The sequence below is a fragment of the Oreochromis niloticus genome, linkage group LG7 (genome assembly GCF_001858045.2).
Source record: "Oreochromis niloticus isolate F11D_XX linkage group LG7, O_niloticus_UMD_NMBU, whole genome shotgun sequence".
Taxonomy (NCBI): Eukaryota; Metazoa; Chordata; class Actinopteri; order Cichliformes; family Cichlidae; genus Oreochromis; species Oreochromis niloticus.
The window spans coordinates 42,048,001-42,070,860 of record NC_031972.2 but is presented as its reverse complement, the minus strand read 5'-3'; the positions used below and the strand labels follow the sequence as shown (position 1 = coordinate 42,070,860).

Below are 22,860 nucleotides of genomic sequence, written 5' to 3'. Positions count from 1 at the left end.
CTGATATAATTCCAGTTTTAAATATCACAAAGACAGTTTGTTCATTGTTAAAAAATGAAAGAAAGTTATATGGAGATACTTTAAAAAGGGGGCCCAAAGAGAATGGTTACATACAGGGTCCAGATTTCTGGACACCCCTGTGCCAGTCAAGTGCCCAGTTACTTTTACATCTGAAATGGGACACTATAAAAGCAGACTTGGAATCACACCTGTTGCCGCTCGCTTGTCCATCCTCTTTATTTGTGTTTGTTCACTTGTCTCAAAGGTATCAGAGGGATCCTCAATGAGCCTTCCTCAAACCGCAGCCTCCGGCCAAGCTCGCTGCTTCATTATCAACAAATATTTTTCACTCGCACTTGGGATTAGGGGTCTTTGCTATTGAATCCAGAATTATTTGTACAATGTAAGTCATGGATAGAGAAGACCTTTGTGAAGTAGGAGACCAGAGGGCTCTAAAGATTCTAAAGGTCTTTAAAAAGCACTGAAACAAGCAAAATAGCATGTGTTGGACATCAAATACACCAGTGTTTCAAAGCTAACAGTGGTGTTGCAATCACAGAGAATAGAAATTCTTTTAATTTTGAAGTAATCATTTCCTTCGTTTTCCTTCTTCCGCTGACAGTCACAGAAATAGTAATTTATTTTTGGTCCTTTTCCATCATTGTGATATATTCATATGTGGGTTTAAGCAAGTCAAAGCATACCAGTCCAGCTAATAAGCCATCAAAGAGAGTCTAAAAATACCCAGTAAGCCTCTTCTCTCTGCTCCATTCATGTCTTAAAAAGAAATGTGACAAATAGCAGTCAAATCTGACTGTAACAGCTTTAGGTAGCTTCCGCTCTGACAGTATATATTAACCTACACTGGAATCACTGTGTTCACTTTGTGACCACTTCACTCCACATAGCTATCAGGAGAAAAGTGCAGTCTTGTTTTTAGGGGCCTAATGCTGCTGGGCTCGGATAACCACAAAATATATAACTTTTAACAAGTGCAGTGATGCTAAATGTAGAAGGCGTGTCATTGAGTATCCTTTCACATTTCATCCCCCTGCAGTGGTGCCTTGGCACTTATTTTCTCACCTTTTTATTCTCGTCTCGAGTTTGTGGATGCATGGGCGATTATTGCCTTGTGTTCAGGAAGAGTGAGAATGGCTGCTGAGCCATGGACTGCTCTGTGTTTCATTTGTGTCTCACCGGATGTGAAATATACCCATAACGAACAATTTGTGCGACAACAAAGCTCAGAGAAGGCCTCTGCTATATTTATGACATCCTAGCAAAAATGTGCACGCAGTATTAAGGATGAAAAAAAAGGATAAGAACAATTGGAAATGTGTGGTAAACACAGTTCTTTACCGTTTCAGATGACCCCTGCCAGAGCTTAAATGAGGTTTACTTTAGTTGTCTAAAAGCCATTTTCATTATTATGCCCCACTTATCAAACTGGGACAGAGTATCTCCCTCACACTGTACAGTCACCACTCCTGTGAAATCATAAAGCAGAAAATCACCATCCATCTGACATTTTTCACTTGGGAAATAGTGGCAATAACTCCTGACTGAGTTGGCATTTGGAAGTTGGACGTTTGTGCCTCAGGGACAGGACAGGAGGAGTGGGTTGAGAGTCGAGTGGGAGCAGAGAACAAGTTTTTTTCTGTTGTGGAGAGGATCCGCTTTATCAGTCACAGCTGCTGTAGGGCTGGCCCTGGTGGGGACAGACTTTGGTAAAACCCCCTACATTTCACTCCACACACTGCACAGTGGGGCGTCTCTCAAAACAGAAGACAATAATATGCATGGTGGGCTCTTCATGAAGGAAATAGCATGCCATATGGGAGGCAGAGCATGCAAAATATTGAAACATTGCTGTAGACACAGTTGTCTGATGGTGCTGATAGCTTTCTTTCCTGAGCCTGACAGCTTTAAAGCAAGGACTTCACACATCAGTTCGCATACACACACAGCTTTGTAGTTACCCATAACAGGCTGTGGATGTGTGGCCATCAGACTTTTTATTCACTCCTCTGAATATACACTACATACACTCAAGACTGTGCCCTTTTATAAAACTGCCCTCCTACACACACACACACACACACACACACACACACACACACACACACACACACACACACACACACACACAATACCCCATAAAGACAATGTGAAAAAGTTTACATAGCATACACCAAAACAACGTACAGCACCCTGTACAGATCAGCTGTAACACAGATTTGAGGATTTATACAGTGGAATAGTTTGTCATAAAGCAGCTCACCTCTGGATAAATCCTGCCTCCACCAAAGCTGACAGATGTATCTGTAACTGTGACGTTAACTCTGTGAAAAATGGTAAAATTCAAAATTTACTAGAAAATAAGTGAAGGAGCGAGACGCAGCATCAAAGTTAGAGAGAGCGCCAAGAAGACCAGGGAGGACAGAGCTGCAAGCAGCATGTAAAAACTGATGAAGACATCTTTATGTTCTTAAATTCAGACTGACATTTGACCACTTTGCTCACTTATAGTTGAATATTGTAAAGCTGTCACTGTGAGGAAATAGCCTTAGAAACAAATTGCAACTCAAACATGCGCGTGTGTAGGGGCGTGCACGTGACCGATGCACTCCGCTACTCAAACAAATAGCACTACACCTCTGCTGATGAGTGAAAAATCTCATGCTCTCATAAATGACATCATAAAAAGCTCGCAGATGACAACAGCAGCAGGCAAATGATTATGACTGACTTTACTATAATCGACTGAATTGTGATGCCTAGGAATGAAATGTGCTGGCAAACGAACTGAACTGTCAATAACAACCATAAATGCTTTGATTACGTTAATTATTTGAAGAAAACCTTCAGAGGAAGCACAACAGTTTTAAAAAAATTAAAAATAATATTTTATACCCACACACACCTACACACACAGACACACACACAGATGCACTAAAAAAATCCATCCAGGTTTCAAATGGAAACAGAAGAATTAGATAGCATCCAGCCAGAACTCTCTGTGTGTTTAAACATCACTTTGCATTTAATCATTTGTTATTGTTAATCTCTGTCTCTCTTCCACAGTTTTCCTTTTGCCTTTCCTCCCTCCCCTCACCTCCACTCACGGCCGATGGCTGCCCCTCCCTCCCTGGTTCTGCCAGAGGTTTTTTCCTGTTAAAAGGGAGTTTTTCCTTCCCACTGACACCGACTGCTTGGTCATAGAGAAAACCCCAACAGTCATCTGACTGTTGGGGTTTTCTCTGCATTATTGTATGCTCTTTACCTTACAATATAAAGTGACTTGAGGTGACTACTGTTGTGATTTGGTGCTATATGAATAAAACTGAACTGAACAACAAAACAACCACAACAGCTGGTCACATGATGGGTAACAAGAAGCAACTGTCTTATGAGGTGTTGTAAAACTGTGGCTCAATCGACGTTTCTTTGCTACTGAAGACAACTTTCATGCGTGTTTCGCTTCTTCATATAATAAACATTTTTGCAGTGGAAGGTCAGACAGGTACTAACTGCTCTTTCTAACAAACGCCTGTCACAATCCAATAAATATCATTCCACACATTGGTAACGAAATTACCGTGTCATGTTCCCGATGACATCCGATATAATTCATCCTCCAGTCTAGTCTGTGCTTCCTCCCCCCCAGACATCAAATTAGATTAACATCTGAGCTTTGGGTAGGCTAAAGATATGGATATAGATCCGCTTAGCCCCCATCCACAGCCCTCTTACCCTTTCCAGTAAATTATCTCGAACCAAACCTTGTTTCTGACGTGAATGAGGCACGTCTTCACAAAAAGAAATTAGCCCACATTTATCAGAGCCTTGGCGCACGAGCAGAGAAACAAGACAAGTGTTTTCCTTGCTGATATGTAGAAATTATAGTCTTGTCAACAGAAATTCAGACTGTTCAATTAGACAGTAGGCTCCCTCCTGCACACGAGCTGCACAGCAATGATCCAACTGGGAGGAGAGCTTTCTGGTTAACATTGCTTGTCACGTCTGAGCTCCCTTATCTCTGGGTAATGCCACTCAACACCAAAGGGGCCTCGCAGCCAACTGGTTCCAATTGATTTAGAGAGCATCAAAAACTCACCACCTTTATGAAAGGAAGCAACAACCTGGTTGAAGTACTCAGTGACACAGAGGCAAGCGTTTATCCACCCTGCATAGTTTAAACTGCCGACACTGCTTTGAGTCGCTAACTGCTGGCATTTAATAAAGACAACAATGCAACCTCCAGGGCTCCATTCAAAGAAAAAGGGGTCAAAAGCTGGATTCGAGCGCTCACAAGCTGAGAAGGAACAGTTCTGACTGTGAAGGCTATTTGTTAAACGTTAATGCGAGTTATGCAATTAAAGCCATTGTTCTTTCACTGCCAGTGTTGTATAGACTACTAGGTGGCACAGTAGACGGTGCCTGAAGATAAAGAGGGGGAGATGAAAGGTTAAAATGTAAAAAGCTCATAAATCATGAAGCTTGAGCGGCGATGCCTTGTCAGCTACCTGTTCTCTTGAATTCAAGCTCAAGTTATTAGCTTTTACACAAACGTGGTGACATTTACATTCTGTCCTTTTCTAATGTGTTTCTGAAAGGGCCGTTTGGGCACTGAAAAACAGAGCTGTTGATACTGTGAACTGTACCCTTGGCTCTGTCAGCCATGAATAAACCATGCTGTGCTATCATGATGAAGGAGTCAGCGTCTCCCACTCGTTGGTACACAGGGTCTGATGCTCTGTCTGTTGAGCCAGTGTCCCAGCATTGACTGCCGGTTGTAATTCTCTGCAGAGATTGGAGCTGACAATCTTCAGCTTGCCAGGCACAAAATCCTGTTTATCTGTCAGGATGAGCGGCTGTAGGGCCCCATTTTCTCCCAGTTCTGCCTGTAAGCTCTCTGGGTTGACAAAGTCTTAGACAACATGAAGACAGAAAGACAGGGATGATAGAAAAAGTGGCTGTGCCATCAACACTCCTGACACCAAGAAGTTTGGTCAGTTGTGGCTTACCCAGGACAGCACAGGACGTTCTTCTCAAGCTTTTATGTTCACAAGATTTTTAGTAGGCCTTAACTTTGAGGCCAAGACCACCAAAAATTAAAGTTTTCCAAGACTTTTACTAGATACATGTATGACGGGGGTGTCACAGATGTGTTTGTCCTTTGTCCTTAAGAATAGATCATGTCGTCAGAGTCCAAACTGATGGTCCACAGGTTTGAATCTTCTTCATTTCTACCTTCTTACTGTCAAAGAAACCATCCCTGGCCTGCCATGCTACACCAAAATAAGTAGACAGACCATCAAAAAACATAAAATTAGGTGGGTTTTCATCACAAATGAATCAATGGACTATATACGATTTCATTCAACAGGAAAAATACGACTTTTTCCATGACTTCAGCGATCGTTACATACATTTTATGTACGTTTATATATTGATTTCTTAGCCTGTAGACACACAGCTGTGCTGCTTTATTAAAATAACCTATGTGTTACATTTAGACTAGCTAAAAGTGGAAACACTGAATAATAATTATTTATTTGTTTTTGTTTTACAAATTGAGTTCATGAAATCTGATCATTTTCGAAATGTACTTAACCTTTTTTATTGGGAATAAGTTTTTCTTTATAGGTATTAGAAGTCAAATTTATCCATAAGGGACTCATTTACTAAAATAAGCCTCTAAGCTATTTTATTAATTTGAAAATCCTAAATTGCCTTTTACTCAAGTTCCAGTGTTCTCAGAGTTGGGTGTAAAAGCCACCCAACTGGCCATCCACCCGGTGGGGTTATGACAATACCCCAAGCCTTTCAGGCTGAAGGGTAAAAAACTAAAAGTACTGACAAAAAGTCTTGAGACTAATTTAGAACAAACAGCTTGTTCACGTATGAGGGTCTCAAAACAGAGGTATTACAGAGGGGAAAAAAACATGGCTGAAGAGGACAAATGTGTGACTGGGAGAGAAATGGCAGTTGGGGCTGCCTTGTGAGCCAAGGTGCCAGTGGAGAGTGAGAGGGGAGTGTTGATGGGCTTGCTAGGGGGTGGGGGGGTGATGTGAGGCTAAGGTCGGGCAGATGGTGGCCGATAATGAGGGTGTAGAGGTGTAGCGAGGAAAGAAGCCGTGCTGTTTTCAGGCTAGGGCTCGGCAGCGAATGCTCTGCACCGGGTTCAGATTCAGTCAGACTGAGAGAAAAAGAATACGGGAGATAGAGAGAGGAATGGAAGAACAGGCGCTGTGATGACAGCGAGCCCGGCAGCTCTATGCAACCTTTAACGAGCACACCTATCATCCCATGATGCCTGCACTCGAAGGTACTGAGCAGTCACCGAATGTGAGAAATATTCAAGAATTCACTGTCTTGAAATTCTTAATTTCCTTTGGGTGTATTCACCGCTGGAATCCTTTACCAGTGCTTTGACCTTGCCTTCATTAGTAGGTTGAGATTAAAGCATAATTAAAAAGAAACAAATGAATTTATGCTAATAAAGCAGCAAGAAGTGTGACATGGAGAGTGCACGTTTTTATGCTCTTGAGTCTGGCCAGTGGACAATGTCTTATTTCCTGCCCACATACATTATCAGATTAGTTTTTGGGGAAGTACAGCAGGAGTTTTGCTATCTCGAACAGCAAGCTAGGAGTAAAAACAGCAGATAGAGATAACAATAGGAGAAGCATTTAACAGGCTGGAGAAAATGGTTTCGGGTGGCTGCAGTCTTTCCCCTATAAAAATAATCAGCGCATAGTCCTCAGAAGCAACATAATCATGTAATCACGGCCCATCTAAGATCTCTTTGCAAGTCAGCCTAAAAATGTGAGAAAAAAAGAAGCCAGAACATCAAATAAAGCACTGAAAGGATATCTTGTAATCTTAGATGTCGTAATTTGTGTTGGCAGAAAAATATGTGCCTTAGCGGGTTCTCTTTAAAGTTCTGATAGGATTTCCACTTGAAAAAATAAAAAATAGCATCACTAATTTTTAAAACAAATATTTAGATTATGCTACATATGTAGACTAAAAGGAAAATGTGTGCTTTATTAAGTCCCCCACCTCTCACTCCTCTTTTTGCCTCATTTGGTCATGATGACAGTTGACAAGCTCCGCTGATTTTTTTCATTAACGGCTCATATCGTCACCAAAGTGCTGGTGGTACACAGGAAATGAGCACTCATATCAATATCCCAGCTGACGTCTCGCACACAATGCATCACAAATAGACATCAACTCTGACACAGAGTCCCAACAGTTAGCTATTGATCATCCTCCATTATCATTATCGATCTACAAGACAAATCAGGGGGCTCAAAAGCCGCTATTTAAGTCCATTTATATAAAAAAAATCTGAGTTGCCGTGTTGGCTGGCGATTTTGTGAGCTGTCAGAGACCATCACAAGATTAAACATTTTCATGATGTGAGGCATTTCATCGTCTCTTATGATCTCACTGAAGAATCACTGCGTATCGTAACAGAAAATATAATTAGAAGGCTCATCAGTGCAGTGCTTGATTTGTTTTTCCTTTAGGTTAGTGTAGGGGAAAGTTAACAGGATTCTTGATCTTCATTTATGACACTGAATCTGATATACAGGGATGCTCCTGGGGCTTCTGAGTCAATATCAGTATCAGTTTAAAACCTTTCATTAAGGTAGGTATAACACTTCAGTGGCTACCTTATTTTCTCCTTTATCTCGGAGGCTGGAAGGAGGAAATAAAGCACAAGCGAAAGCCTCGGCTCCGTACGGGATAAAATCTATTCTCTATTATTGCACTGCCATTGCTTGAGGGCCGTCAAGCTAAAGGTAATGGCATTGCTGGTGATAAATTTATGGCTGAGCTGCTCCATGTTCCATGAGGGATATAACGGGCTGGGAATTGTCCAGATTGTTGGAGTCACAACTAAAATGACAAATGACCCTCCAGTGACAATCAACAACGTCATTTACAATGTCATTCAAATGACTAAGTGTGCTGTAATGGCAGTCGATGCATTATATTTACACAATGCTGCATGAACGGACGGGCTGTACAGAGAGCTGTCAAACTTACGGAGTTGCTGTCAGTAAGACAAGAGGGGAGTAGACCTGATTCCAAAGACTTGATGTAAGAGGCTTTGGAAACTTTACTTAAGAGGACGGCCCTTGATGGACAACAGAACAGCTGGTGGACTTTATTCCTAACTGACATATGGACACTTGGTCAGACCCCCTGGCAGCAATTTACTGCACTTTGATATTTTTCAGTGTACATGGTTTTTTAACTCAAACCACGATGGTTTCCTAAACCTAAGTATTTATGTCTTACCAAGCAACAACTGTGACATCCAAAGTAAAAAGCAAGTGAAAATAAAACCAAACTAAGTGTAAAAACAGGTGGTGGAACCTACAGTCTCGAGGAGGACAGTTTGCTGACTGATGCCGTCTTATAGAGTCTTTGTGGCACTTTCAAAGCGTCGCTGTCAAATATTGCAATAGTCAGTACATGGATCAGAGATGGCAGCAGCTATAACAAAACAGCAATATAAGTTACCTTGGGAACGACAAGAGTTTGGTGCATTGTAGCAGCTCTGGATGGATTGGACGTTTTTTAAAATCTATTCATTGTCTCCTTCCTGCCAACCCAGACAGTGAGACGTTCTGTGCCGATTAATCAATACTTACGACTGAAGTAAGCTGGCAGCCTTTCAGCACAGCTAAGCTAATGGGGTACTAAAATGGCTCCACATTTCCATCTTTTATAGGGCATAAGACCGTCTATTAAAACAGGACATGGCTCCTCCAGGACCTAACTTTTGTCATCATATACTAAATAATAATTGGTTTACCAAAGGTTAATTGCTCAATAGATACTAGGCCATTGGAATTTAATTGTGCTGTTAAATGCCTCAGTTGTAGCCTATGCTTTTGTAATAGCTCATTTGACTTGGAATGAATGGAAACACTGTGGATCCCTGATGACCATTAAAGTTGCTAACTGTTGCAAAGAGTCTGTTCAGATTTGAGACACTGGATCAGTGGTGGATTCTCTAAATAACAATAATTTGACTTTCTCATGCTGGTAACTCTCAAAGCACTCTGTTTTATTTACTAATTAAAGACTTTTCATGATTTGTTTTCTGCCTTTCTGGCTTTTCGTCCAGCTTTAGCACAGGTAGTTTTACGCAAGTCAGCAAGATCAGCTGCACATGGGAGCTGTCTCTCCCTCAGCAGATAATGGGAGTATTAAAATGCCAATCTGGGATGTTGTAAGTGCATCAGTTATGCATATTAATTCTTAAATTTCTCAGCATTATGGCTTTTATGTAAAATATGCTCTATCAAATCTTTTTTTTTTTTTTTTACATCTTTTTGTTCAACAGCAATTTCATACAGAGCTGTATGCCTCCAGTGTTTGCAAATTAAATAAACTGTAAGTTCAGAGGAAGATAAAGACCTCCTTCCTTTAATGCTCTTGATTAATGTATCAGCGGGTCACTAATGCACTTTGAGAGCAACAAATATTCTTCTTCCTCCCTTTATGCCCTCTGTTTGTTTTCGGATTAAGAGTTAGGTGTACAGCATTGAACTGTGAGCACGAAAAGATGAAAGGTATAAGAGATACTGTTACGTGTTTGGGAATATTTGTCATTTAAAAAGTAGGTTTTCAACTTCCTGTGCAGTGCCAAGGGAACACTTTCAAGGTAAATCCTGTCAAGAACACAACATAATGGAGGCTTTATAAATTATAAGGACGGCATCCATTCCCACTATCAGCTTATTTCAGAGGCTGAGGCAGCGCTGTATCAAATGAACCTGGAGCAGTCGTCTCATTGCTGTTTATCAAACATCCCCTGGCAGCTCTGCTGGAAAAGCAGACGACCAAGTAAACTAAAACATAATTACTTGGTTTATGTTCTTCCTCTGCCCTGCCTCCAAGGGCATATTTGACCCAATTATGACAACTGAGTGACACCTGACTGACTGCATTTTTGCAAATATGTTATATACCCAAATAATATGTGACTCCATTAATATCCACCAAGTTAAGAATGTCAAAAAAAGCTCAGTAACAGTTTCGCAGGACTAGCTCTAAAACAAGCTAGCAGACACATGGCTCCAATACACACAAACAAGCTGCAACGTTTAAAACCACCAGTCTAATATTGTCTGGGTCTCTGTTGTGTCATCAACCCTTCTCTGACCGATGCTTTTGGTCTTGCGGGTTGCGGGGGTGGCATTTCTGTGCTCTCATGATTCCAGCAGAGGTTAAATTAGTGGGAGGGGGGGTTGGAGGCTGAGACAGAGCCTTGTGCACTTTGTCATGTTCTTCATGATGTCCTTGAGCACTTGAGTAGTTTTTCTCTCTTTTTTCTGTGGTGTATTATCCTGCTGGGGAAGCCAGGGCAGTGCCATGTCAGTGGGTTTAATGATGTGGCTGACTGTTGTGTTTGTGCACCTAGTAAAGTTTTAGTAAAGTATTAACAGCAAAATGCTGAAATGTCTCTTTAGTGATTTTCTCTGATTTTCTTTATCCATTTTTTTCATCCATTGTTAGATACAACAGTACTGACTGATGTTGCTGGAGTATGTATTACTGACAAACAGACACTCAGGAAAAAATTAATTTGTCTTTTCACAAACCACAAAACGCACTTTAACGTGGGACTTTTTGCTTTCAAATCCCATCTTCAGTTTAAAGAGTCCTTTCTTACACACTGGAGTCGTACCCGACACCTCCTCTGAGTGCAGGTTGCCACTAGCACTGACAGCGGTTTTCTTTATTCTCTTCTAAGTGACATATGTCATGATTTTTCTTTGTTCCCTGCACTGTATTGCTTGTGGTGTTTCCATGATAAAAGCAATTTCCTCTGTCGTATCAACGCAGTCTGACACACAGGAGCAATAACAGGTGAATTTTTCATTTTGATATATACTTCCTCGTATCACTTTAAAGGTTTCCTCTCAAACAAACCACCGCCAAGCACACAGCACAGCCGAGACTTCTGTCTGCATCCCCTCTAACATCTTATCGAGGCAAAACAACCCCCTGAGGCCACGTGCATGATTGTGGCCGCTGAAATTAGATTAACCGTCAGCTTACCGCTGTGTTTGTTGTGAGAGATCCAGCTGCCAAACATTTGACAAGAATGTCACATGGAAAACGGCCGCCACTCCGGCAAAGCTGTCAACCCTGGCATCTGACCTCTCGGTGCGTCTGAGCAGCAACAAGTGCTTTCCATCTCCTCCGACTGCTCAACCTGTCAATCTGCCTATTCAAAGATTTCCCCTTTCTCCAGGAAAAGCTCATTTTCCCTTCCCCCCTGGCCCAGTCACTCAGTGTCACTTCAGTTTAGATTTCACTGCCTCCCTGCAGCCTTGCACTAGAGCTCCTGCGGTGGGAGTTCTGTCTGTTGTTGTGGACCTGCTGTCCAATTAACACTGTAGGGGACGAGGGATTAAAAAACAACTTTCCGCTGAGTAGCGGGGCCCGTGTCTCTGCAAGATGTTGACACAAAGCAGCAGAACCGTCTTTCCACTGAGTCTTTCTCAATGTGTATTATTAAAAAATATTCATTAGCAAAACAGAAAACCGCATTTAAACGCAGCAAAGTAAAACAGCTCAGAGCAAATATGTGTTGCTGATGAGTTATGTGGACAGATTTTCTTTTTTTCCCTTCTTTTTTTAAGTTTTAAATGCTCTGTACCCAGATGCCCGCTGGTGAGCTGCCTGTTTACAAGACTCCTGTCAGACCTGTGGTCTGCCAACATCGCAGAGGGGTTGAATCTTAATACAGGCTGATGCTTGTCAAGCTTCCAATCTCCTACAGATTGCAGGACTGTCTGTGAGAGAAATAGGAGACCGGTTCTGCTGGATTAGGAATTCACAGGAGCCGCTGCTTCTGGAAGAAGGCAACCCCCTTTTCCCCACAAATCAATTCCAATTTTGCTCTCCATGTCAATATCCTGCTCATGGCTCACGTTCATTTAAGCATACTTGCTGTTTCCCATTATCCAGGCCTTTGGTTATGTTATTTTGATTTACATGATAACAACTTCCTGGTTATCAAGTTATGGAATGACGTGATTACTTTAAGCAAGTAAGCAAGAGTTATTATATAATTATAGTTTTGTTTTGTTTTTTTCCGTTTGACTTTTTATTTTTAATTCAGTTTCAATTCAGTTCTCAGAGTTTGTTTTTCTTTTTTCAATTTAGTTTTTATTGTTTGACAATGTTTAGTTGTAGTTTATTTTCACTGTTAGGTTTAGTGTTTTTAATTATTATTGTCCTGAGGACATATATCTGGGGTCAGATTTAGAAAAATCCGCATAAATATTCACATAATATTCAAATAAAACATAACTTCTTGAAATCAACGCTTCATCAAGGCAAGTTGTAATTTAGTGTTTACCAAACTAACAGATATTAAAACTAAAAAGGATATTTCCTCTACATTTTGATGTTAATTTAGTTAGTTTTCCAAGTTCACAAAATAATTTCAGATAGTTTATTATCATATTTTAGTTGACTAAAATGATTTTTCATGTCTAATTTAAGTTTTTACTTTAGTTTATTATTATAACATTGCCGCCAACAAGTGCCAGTCACTTCAGCTTTATGTTAAAGTATCTGGCCAGACAGGAAACTTTTCTTCTCTTCTGGTCAATTAGAAAGTTTAGTTCTTTAAAAATGTCCCTCAAGGCTTATTTATATGTACTGTCCTCCTCGTATGGATGGTTCCCAGCATTCTGCGGGTAGATTGCATTTTTTTCTTCTTGGCCTTCACATCACCTGTCAAGTTACCAGTGTGAGTGAATGTTATTGCAGCAGAGAAATTGCCCGAGGCAACATATTAAAACAGGGTCACAGGCTAGCTTTCCCCAGGGCTCCTTGTCAAATTTTCGTTTTGATGTAACAAGTATGTTTCAGGTGAGGGTGAAATGTATGCAGCGAACCATCTCAGAAATGATCATATTTAGAGTCTGGCTGCATCAGTAAATTAAATGCAGATACTTTAATTGACCTTGGGAAAATACCCCACTGCTTTCATTAGTATTTTTGCCAGAACCTGGTGGAAATCTAGCTGTCCAAAACTAGATCAAATCATTGTTGCTTATCCTCACAGCTCATCAAAGACTATATGGAAGTCAGAACACATATAAATATTAAAACCGCCCAAATTATATAGCCACATGTACAGTAAATACAGATAAACACACTGGAGATGCACAAACTCCATCAATCCAGCCTTTAGAGCTTCACCGAGAGCCTTGCATCAAAGAAATTGTGCTTTTCAAAACTTTTAAGCTGCATCTTCTCCTCTGGCTACTTTATCATGCTCTAAACACAGAAAGCAGTAATTAGAGTAACAAACATGTAAGGATGAAAGGATGGAGGGGCACTTTTGGGGGGTGAAGCTGGTGCAAAGAGAGCTGGCCAAACTAGAGCTAAAATGAGCAGATGTGTCTGCTATCAAATGGCAAAATGTACCTATCAACCTCATAATCACAAAATTGTCCCCAACAAAGGCAGATAATGCTTTTTGTCATTTCCTGTAGGTTATGAGTCACAGAGTAGAAAATTACCTGGTAAGGGCTCATAGTTATGTACCTGCTTCAGTGGCACCTCTGCCCACTCATTTTGTTTGCCGAAACCCATTTCTGGGCCTCTGACTCATCGCGTTTTATCAAATTTTCTGGATGGTAGCTTTTATCACAATAGCACTAATCACACCCTTCCTCAAGCCACATTAATGTGACACTAAATAGACATGACATGACAAGTGGGAAAACTGAACACTGGATGTGAACTATAATTTGGAACTGAATAGATAACGGAGAGGGCTTCTGAATCCATATAGTGTGCCAAAACACCCTTTAAATTGCATAAGCCATCCAATTAAATTCATGTCAAATTAGATTCTGTTTTGAAAATTTGACTTTTTTTTTCTTTAGATTGCAAAAGAGCTTTAAGACAAGCCCAAGTAATGCTAAGGATGCAATGCTACGCAAAGAGGATTTAACAAATACCCATGTGATAAAGAGACCGCACCCATCAGGTGAGGAAATCAATGACCTCTGTGAGAGTAAGAGATTTCCTTGAGTAGAAGCAGAGAACAATGGGCACACACTCTGTACCAAATACTTTGTCTCGGGAATACCTAATGCACTACTTAGCTGGAGAGAGGCCAGATAATAAAGCTCAGTCAGGATCAGTGCAGCCAGCCTCCACTGACTCTACCCCCATTGTTGGATGCCTCACTCCCTGGGAGTCGCTGTACGTTATCAGTGCTCATCAAAGGCGCTGTCAGGAAAGTGTGGAACTGGGGCTTCCACACACTGTCCGAGACGCTACACACATTCAAATGAGACAGGCTTATTAATTCTTCAAAAGACACACAGCTTCGTTTTTCCCCGAGACTCATTCTGGTATATTTAAGGATGATAAAAACTCAGGCAGGGAGCTCTCCTGCCCCTTTCTGCTGTGTCTTTCTTTCTCACGCGTATATCACGCATACATAATGTAGGCCCATGCGTTCAGCTGATCTCAAGAAGATGTTATTTCTTGCTTTAAAATAGCCATCACCTTACAAAGCACGGAAATAAGGACATTTCAGGGACAAAAATGAGTTAAAAAACATGTAATGAAACCTGTGGTTGGCACTGGATCTTTTTCACAGCTAAGCTTTATGCCTTGTTCTGCTGTCAGCAGCAAAATAGTGGGGTCAGACTGTGTTTATGATATAACCACATATCAAGAGGGCCTGAGCGGGAGAAATAAGTGTGTGTTCAGAAAAAAATAAATAGATAAGAAAAATAAAACATTCCCAGAAGAAAAAAAGTTTAAAGAAAAGCAATTTACTTTGGATTCCTCTAATAGAGTTACTTCAGCTACTGAGTTGACATGTGAAAGAGACAAAGTTGTTAATTCTGGAAAATGAAGCTGCCAATTTCTCCCCAACTAATAAGAATTGTTTCACTGAATGAAAATGGAATCTCAGACAATAAGAGCTGCTTTAATGGGAGAGAACAGGAGCACAAAGCTTTAAAATTAATTACAACTTTTTTGCATTTTCTCTATATTGCCATGCGTCACATTCTATGTGGAACATCAAAAGCTTTAATTATTCTAATTACTTGTACAATTGCGAGCAGGAAAGCTCCTTGAAACCAAAGGAAAACGCAAGTGTTTCCGTGGCAAAACTAGTCGTTAAAATGCACATAATTTGAATGTTATATGAGAACCTTAATTGGTGAATTCATGGCTATCAAGGGACCTCCTTCATTACAATTCAAGAGCCTCCTTCATGGTGGCCATATTTTCACATAATGAATGTGATGCTTTTCCTCACTCAGTGCAATAACTAATTGGACAGACTGCCTGAACGCCCCCACTCTTCCTACACAGTCAAAATTAATATGGCAAGTGTTTTACTTGGAACCGACAACCTGAACATGAGAAATATGTGTTTACTCTAACAATACACCAGATTAACCACAATCTATTATCAGGCAACCTCTGCATTAACTGCGGTTTCAAATGTATAACTTTCCATATCCAGCTTGAACAAATTATTTTAAGATGGGGTAAATCATGCAGAACAAAACAAAAAAACACTGGTGAAGTAAACTTTTATTTGACTTGATACAATTATTTTTCTTATTCATTTATTAACATTTTGCATACTGTAATTTCGCAAGAGAAAAAGCAGAAAAGTTTTCAAACATAGTCCCTGCATTAAAAAAACAACTTAGTTGTTAAAAAATAAGATCGTACAGTTTTTCTCCTTTTGCCAATAAAGAACTTATTAAGTATAAATTATACTAAGACATAAAAATAAAAATCTTTTTATGCAGTGAGCTATTTATACAATACAATACAATACAATACAATTTTATTTATATAGCACATTTAAAAACCACAGGCATGCCAAAGTGCTTCACAGAATGAGTTAAGAGCAATAATAAATACAAATATAAAGCATAAAATACAAAATACACATAAAATATACTAACAGGCAGGTGACATAACTAACCAATAATACACCAGGCATAGTAGACACAACCCGAAAGGCTGAAGGTTAAAACATTATAATCATTAACAAGTAATAAAAATAAGTTCGAAATACACTAAGGATGTGGGCTCTAAGAGCTGGGGAAGGCAAGGCTAAACAGATAAGTTTTTAATCGAGATTTAAAAGATTGAATTGAATCAGACGCCCGAATAGCTAGGGGGAGGTTATTCCAGAGGTAGGGTGCGACAGCGGCGAATGCGCGGCCACCTCTGGTCTTGAGCCGAGATCTTGGTTGCACCAGGAGCATTTGGCCTGCTGATCTAAGCGCTCTCCCAGGGATATAAAAACTGAGGAGATCCGTAAGATAGCTGGGCGCGGTGTTGTTTATGATTTTAAAAGTGAGCAATAAAATTTTAAAATCAATACGAAATTTAATAGGGAGCCAGTGCAGGTCGGAAAGAACTGGAGTAATAGACTCAAGCCTGCCAGTTCCAGTTAAGAGACGCGCAGCCGCATTTTGAACAAGCTGCAGTTTATGAATAAGGGCAGAATGGAGACCAGTATAAAGGGAATTACAATAATCTAACCTCGATGTAACAAAGGCATGGATAAGTTTCTCCAGGTCCTTACGTGGTATGTAGGGCTTGGCCTTAGAGATTAGACGTAGTTGATTGAAACTCGATTTAACTACGGAGGACACATGTTTGTCCAACTTGAAGGAACTGTCCAAGACAACACCCAGGTCCCTCACAGTGTCAGAAAGGGAGTCAGCAAAGGGCCCAAAAATACCAGTTGATTCAGCCCGAGAGAAGGGACTAACAAAGATTACAATTTCAGTCTTCTTATCATTTAGAATAAGAGAATTGCTCAGTAACCAGTTTTTAACTTCATTCATACAATCAGAGAAGTGTTGCAATGACGACATGACATCCTCAGCTAGTTCAAAATAGATTTGAATGTCATCTGCATAAAAGTGAAAAGAGAAATTGTATTTATCAAAGATTCGGCCCAAGGGTAACAAATATAAAGAGAACTTATGATTATTTGGTGCTTTTCACTTTTACAATATTTTATTATATTTTTTATTGCATTTATGAAATTACAGAACTAATATGATGCAACTAATATAATTACCAAAAAAAGAGAACAATGTGAATTGGAAGAAAATAGCATGTACTATATACAGTCATGTTAAAAAGAAAGTTTTCACTCTCTGTGCACGTCTGTGAAAACTAACTGCACCCTTACTGCTTCTGTAGGAATTAAGGGTAAGTAGCAGCCAGATGCTGCTAATTGAAAGCATTTGATAAACCAATCATCAGCTGGTTTCCACCTCTATAAAAACAGAACTTTTGGAATTTTGCTTGTATGGAGCATTCAGGTGCATCTTAGCACCTTAGCACCATCTTAGCTAAACTGCATAAAATGAACAGCTACATTTCAGACTTTACAGGCCACAGTTAGCATACCATATGTATAAGTTCATGACAGCACAATTAAAAAAAGACTAAGTCTGGCTTGTTTCCAAGGGGTACCAGGAGGAAGCAACTTTTCTCTTAGAAGAACAGCAGCATGGCCTAGATTTGCCATGCTTGCCAATTTGAACTGAACAAACCACAAGACTGTTGGAATGATGTCCTTTAGACAATTTGGTGAAAAATCAAACACCCAGTTAGCACGAACACAGTTTTGGAGAGCTGATGATTTGGGCTTGTTTTGCAGACACAACCATGAACTCTTCAGTTATGCTTAATCATTCTAAAGTCATCAGTCAATTTCAAAGCTAAAGCTTGGCCTAAATTGGCTTAGTAACAATTAAACTGGATACATGTCTGAGTTATTTAAACAGATCAACAACATCAAACGCAGCAGCAAATCTACAATAGAATGGCTAAAATAAAGGGATCAAGCTGTTGCAATGGCCCAGTCAAAGTCCAGACCTCAACCCGACAGAAATGCCGTGGCAGGACTTTAAGACAGACGTGCATAAATGAATGTGTGCAAATCTCAATGAACGGGTGCAACTGTTTAAAAGCAGAGTGGCAGAGATGCCACAAAGTCTCGCAGAAAAGGATTAGTTAAAGTTATTGCTGCTAAAGTTGATTTTACAAGCGACTGACATCTATGGAAAAATAAAATGAGTCTTGTTTATTACAGCACAGTGTTCATTTTGTAAATTCTGGTTTGATTTAAAATATAACAGCACAATAAAACCATGTATAATTAAGGGCATGGCAACAGTGTGATTGAAAATTTGAACATACTGTGCTCTCAGTTTCTCCATTTCCCCTGCTACTTAAAACCTCAGGTTTAAAAAACTAATAAATGAATAAAAGCAAACAAATGAAAAACCCAAGATAAATCACACAATATTTGCAATTTCATGCTTAAAGATTATAGTCCATATACCAATGGGTGACGACCCATATAGCCAATGGTAGAAAACCGAAGCTTACAGTATTTCCCAGCACTAGGATAGTTTAGGTATAATCTGCATAAATGCAGTGCTCCTTAGTTTATAGAGGAGGTTGAAATAAATGCAGACATGTAAGAGTTCTCCACAATTTCATTGGACTAAAAGATGATATATCCTGGGTGCATTTACATTAACATTAATTAATTTAAATGTAGCTATGACTAAAAAATAACATATATATGCTAACATTTACTGGCTGAACAGGCCAGCCTTGTAAAGTACCATGCACTGTAAAAAAAATCCGTAAAAATACAGTACAATCTACTGTATAAACGTGAAGGAATTTTCCGTATTAGTCATTTACAGGTATTTTTCTGTATTTCTCAACTACTGCAATGCATTGTGGGAAAAAGGACCCAAAAAAGGAGGGAAAAGTCAGAGCAAGAGCAGCCATTAGACTTCTTTCAGGCTTCATCTGGATTTTGGACTCTGGAGTTGGAGAAACTGCCTTCAAATTTCCGTGGTAAGTATTAAAACTCATGTTTTCTTTTATTAAAATAATTTTTTTCAAAAGACTCCGCATTTTTATTTAGAAAGAATTGTTAATTTATTTGTTAACTGGTTTCGGCTGTCTCCAGACAACTCAGGAATATTTTGCTGACTCATTTTTTAAATAATCGTTATTTAGGTTTAACATGACTTAAGCTTTCCATTTTAGTTAATGTTAAAAGGCTGGCTGAACCAGTTTTCATAAATATTATAGTTAGCTGTCTGTGTCTCTCTGGGTATTACACAGCTGTGACTACTAACTAGCTAATTAGCGAAAGTCAGCGATGTAGCTAACTGGGAAAAGTGGGAACTTCATGGTATGTATAGAGAGGAAGAAATTATTTTAGGACTCTAATAAGTGCTATATCAATACCTGTGTTTTACAGTTGGCTCTACTGTACACTTTAAAGGGTTTCAGGCAAAGTTACACTAACCCTAGTTTAAGCCTCAGACCTTCCTGGCTGACGCTAGCAAATGCTAATGTTAGCCTCTGATTTGGGCTGCTAAAGTAAAGACTTTTAGCTAGCTGACCAGCATAGATTATTTCGGTGGTTAACAGACTGTAGTGGTAATATTATTGAAAGTATAGTTTCACCTCATTACATTTACAATTATGTCTATTTTGTAGCACATAGAAATGTTTAATTAATATTTGCAGACAGACACATTTTCCCTGTAACTGTGTTTTTACTCCAACATTTGTTAAAAATGTAATTTATGAAATGCTGAGCAGCATTTCTAGTATGTGGAATATTTTTGTCACCCCACTGTGCTAATGTGATTAAATACTAATAATTATTACTAAAAAAATTCAATAATTAATCAATAATAACTATATCTTGATTGAATTATATTGTAAGCGCAGTGCTGGTGTGCAGGAGCTTTATATGCCTAGTGGGGGATGCTGACATATTATAAACTGTTATGTCCATATCAAGCTTTTAACCAAATATAAGCAGAGATATTTGTATCTTTCTTAAAAATTCAGATCCTTAGAGATTATTTGAGAAATGGATCAACAGCTATTACTACTTGAAGTACTCTAAATCCTGCAGTGGAAAAATATCCCTTATTTCACCTTTGATCACACACTTTGGTTTTCCAGTGCAGAGCAATGGCCAAGCAAAGGAAAGACTTCCCCGAGTGAAAAAGAAGATGAAGATACAAGCTGGTGATGATCCAGAGCAGCTGGTCTCAGGAAATGAAGAAAAACCCTGATCACCTTTTCCACAGAAACAAGGTGAGTTTAATGTTGTGGTTGATTTAGTTTTTCAAGGTATGTATGTTACTTCAATTATAAACTGCTTTTGTTGCAACAGAATGTCGTTATGTGTATGCAACTCTACGTGAATTATAATCCTTTGTAGGGCTGTGTGATATGACCAAAATCTCGCATCCCAATATAAGACATATCTCTCCTGATAACGATATATATCACAAAATAGTGCATTTTCTGTAAATTCTGTGATTCTCGGGCAACTCGACTTACGTGAAGTGTTTTCAGTTGGGCGTCGTGTACCTGGAGTCGAGTGTTTTGACCGATGCATGAAACTATACATTTTTAGACATGAGTTTAAACGGCCGCCATTTTCTTTCTGAGTATTTGTTACACGGCGTGCTGCGAGGAAAAGCCTGTTCTAACGTTTGAGTCTAAGGATTATTTTGAGCACTTGACGGCTTTTTTTTGCTTTTCATTCGTAAACTCTCTCGAAACTCTTGCATGTGATTCTTGTGTAGGTGGTTAAAGAGGTTTGTCGTGTTTGAGTGGTGGTGGGGACCAGTTTGTGTCAGACTTTTCATAACCAAACCATGTCCATGCTACAGAGGTAGCCCCTCGTTTAACAATAAGGTCCTCGATTTGTTTTGACTGGTCCATCTGCTTGGAGCTAGCTGGTTCTGCCTCATCCTTGCTGGCCATGCTGGTATTCTCTGTGCCTTCATCTGCGTGGCGACTGTAAGCGCCATTTATAGTTACTTGATGTTTTTATTTGAGGTCATTTGTTTGATGCATATTCTGAAATTTTATGTTTGAGAATAATGTATATCATTTCAGTTCATTTTGAAAAGTCTCAACAGAAACTTGAGCTTTATTGTGAAAGGTTTATGTGGAAGTCCGTCCATAGTGTGGTTATTGTAAGTATAAGAGAAGGAGAGAACTTTAAGAAATAATATAGCCACTACAGTGACCATCAAAACCATGAAAAAAATATTGCCGTAAACAGTTTATTTTGCAACACCACAAAACAAATGATAGCGTATAATATGAAACGATAGACATTTTTATATCGTCATCTGATATATATCGTCATATCGCACCATCCTAATCCTTTTTTTGTTTATGTTGTTTATGTTCAAGGTAAAAAAATTATAAAAATACAAACTTTTTAAAAATGTCTTGTTGTTTCTCTTTTTTTCCTCAGAATAAATTGCGACTAGTCTCAATGGCTGAGATGGAGGAGCAACACAGCGACACGTTAACCCGACTGCTGCAGTTCCTGTATGAACTGAGCAACTCTAAAAATCCAAGGAAAAGCTGAGCGTATTTTATTTAAAGCTCAGATGGACCTTGATGGACTAACATGCAGGCTGCATTCAGGACTTTGTCACACTGGTATATGAAGAGTGGTAACAAGAGAAATTGTGCACACACAACGTGTCACTTTATGCTTGCTCTTCTCCAGCCTCTGGTGTCACTTTGTAGTAATTAGTCTTACTATTGTCTTATTTGTTGTGATTTAGGGTGTGTGCGCACAAGCAGAGGTTTTTGTTTGTAACCGTAACCTCGTTTTCAGAGCCTTGTCTAACATTTAATGGTCGTGAAATATGTCAGACTTTTTCCTCTACTTAAACAGCTAAGAGCATTTGAACACAGTGGAGAAAAAGGTGTGCATTAAGGATTTTGAACTATGATGTTTAAGTGTTGTCACTGCTGAGGATCCTTATTCACTACGCTGCTGTTTACAGTTTAACTTTTCATCAGAACAAGCACTTCTAATTGTACTTTGCTCCTCACTGACAAAACAAGTCCAGTAAATGAACTTTTATCTTCAAGTTTGGGACAGTAATCTGTCTTAATTTATTTTGTGCTTTAGTTATCATATGGGGAAAGGTTCTGTGGTTATCTATCCGTCCTGTTCGCATAAACCCGAAGTTCAGGAACATCTTCTTTAGATCTGTTCAGTTTTATTCATGTCGCACGACTTAAACAGTCAAGTATGTTATATTGTAAGGTAAAGACCCCAAAGAGTTAATCTCGGACAAATGTTCACACAAATGTGAATTACATTCACTTCATTAATGAAGTAAATGCAATTCAGTAATCAAATGTGTTTGGCTATAACTGACTACATGTGTATACTGTACCATAAGTGGACAGACATGGATGTAAACCACACCTTAACCATTTGGCTGAGGCAAAACTACCACAAGGCAGTGATTCTAACTAAAAGGTACTCTGGATATTATTAAATGTGAACATATCGTTAAATATGACTTAACTATATTTTTTGTTTGTCAGGTGTCCTGTTTGAAGAAAACACTTGGTAGCCACTTGAATGAATGTAAATAAACACATTTACATGAGGGCAACCTGATTTCAAGGAAATAAAAATGCTTAAATTTGAAAGCTTGTGAGTTATTTTGTTCATATATCAGCTGTTTAGTCGTTTTATGACAAGATGGATGCTGTCGTTATATTTTAGTATAGTGTTTGAGTTAAGGAGAATAAAAGAATATTTAACATTAATTGTACCAATGTTGTTGTGTATGAAGTACAAATTAATTTAAAAAGTTTTAATTTATGAATTTTTGAGCATATGGTGTACTAGGTTGTAATTGCATAGAAATGTACGTTTAAGGATATAAAGAACTATATTTAATGAGTTACAGT

At 39.1% G+C, this 22,860-nt stretch overlaps 1 protein-coding gene and 1 long non-coding RNA gene across 3 annotated transcripts in view; one reads left to right on the top strand and one right to left on the bottom strand.

Moving 5' to 3' along the window:
• Nucleotides 1-22,860, bottom strand: part of mgat4c (mgat4 family member C) — a 120,753-nt gene that overhangs the window by 23,679 nt on the left and 74,214 nt on the right. The gene's annotated exons all lie outside the window — the stretch shown is intronic.
• Nucleotides 18,731-22,596, top strand: LOC109201936 (uncharacterized). The gene is made up of 3 exons (XR_002061880.2): nucleotides 18,731-18,945; nucleotides 20,077-20,211; nucleotides 21,392-22,596. It is a non-coding gene; the product is annotated as an uncharacterized LOC109201936 (long non-coding RNA).